Source organism: Nannospalax galili, unplaced genomic scaffold, assembly GCF_000622305.1.
Source record: "Nannospalax galili isolate Female #2095 unplaced genomic scaffold, S.galili_v1.0 scaffold8069, whole genome shotgun sequence".
Classification (NCBI taxonomy): Eukaryota; Metazoa; Chordata; class Mammalia; order Rodentia; family Spalacidae; genus Nannospalax; species Nannospalax galili.
This window is the reverse complement of record NW_008358831.1, coordinates 11526-12591: the sequence shown is the minus strand read 5'-3', so window position 1 is coordinate 12591 and position 1066 is coordinate 11526. Positions and strand designations below refer to the sequence as shown.

The 1066-nt window shown below is 38.9% G+C and overlaps 1 long non-coding RNA gene across 1 annotated transcript in view; it reads left to right on the top strand.

Annotated features, from left to right (window-relative positions):
• Window positions 1-797, top strand: part of LOC108490152 — a 2325-nt gene extending 1528 nt beyond the window's left edge. Inside the window, exon 2 of the long non-coding RNA XR_001872151.2 lies at window positions 277-797. This is a non-coding gene — a long non-coding RNA (uncharacterized LOC108490152). The remainder of the gene's footprint in view (window positions 1-276) is intronic.
• Window positions 798-1066: the final 269 nt, after the last annotated feature.

Below are 1066 nucleotides of genomic sequence, written 5' to 3'. Positions count from 1 at the left end.
ACTTGGGTTCAATTCCCAGCACCCACATGGCAGCTAACAACCACCACTAACTAAAGTTCCAGGGGATCCAGTGCTCTCTTCTAACCTCTGTGGCCATTGAATGACATGGGTGCCCTTACACACATGCAGACAATACACGCATACACATAAAATAAAAATGATGAATTTTTTAAAAAGTTAAAAAAACAACCCTGTAGCTTTTGCTGCTGGTTTCTGGGCTTGCTCAGTAAATCCTGACCTTTGTACTGTTGTGTCTGTCTTTACCTTTTCCTTCAGGCCTCTATTCAGAGAAGGAAAAAGCCTGCTTCACAGAAAAAGCGTCGGTTTAAGACTCATAATGAACACTTGGCTGGAGTGCTGAAGGATTACTCGGACATAACCCCTGGCAAATAGAGAACACTTTTGTCTTCAAACAAGGTTCAGACACAGTCAAGATTTTTCTTGTTGATGTTTGGAATCTGAAAACTGTCTTTCCATCTGCTGCTTAGGACTGAAGAGAGGAGCAGTTCAGTTTACAGAACAAGTGCAAATTACCAAACTCAGAGTTTATTTTAATTCAGTAGGCTATTTAATTCAAATACGGTATTCCTGTTAACTCTGCTACGGTTCTGGGAGAAAGGCACTTGGTATGGCATGCAGGTCTCTTTGCTGTTCACCCAGTTTCTAAATGGTTCCTGCTTCCATGTCTCCTCCTCATTGCTTTATAGCAAGTTGGCAGGTAGTCTTGAATGCAGTATTTGTTTATTCCAAAAGAAAATATTTATAATAAAATCATTTGTAAGAGGATTTTTAAGAAATTAGTGAGTTCCATTTGTTTCTTTTCATTCTTGGAAAATGGCAGAAAGCAGCTCTCGTCTCTGACTTGCCAGGGCAAGTGTTTTAGATGTTATGATCAGTCTGCACTTTTGGTGAACATGTAGATTTCATGAAATGAAATCATTTCATGATTGGAACACAGGGTGTGCCTCTGGTTAGTAAGTAAGCAATAAAGACTTACTAAATTTGTTAATGTTTTCTTTTAAAAGGCTAAGTCAACCTTTAGCCTTTTGGATTCATGATCTGCTAC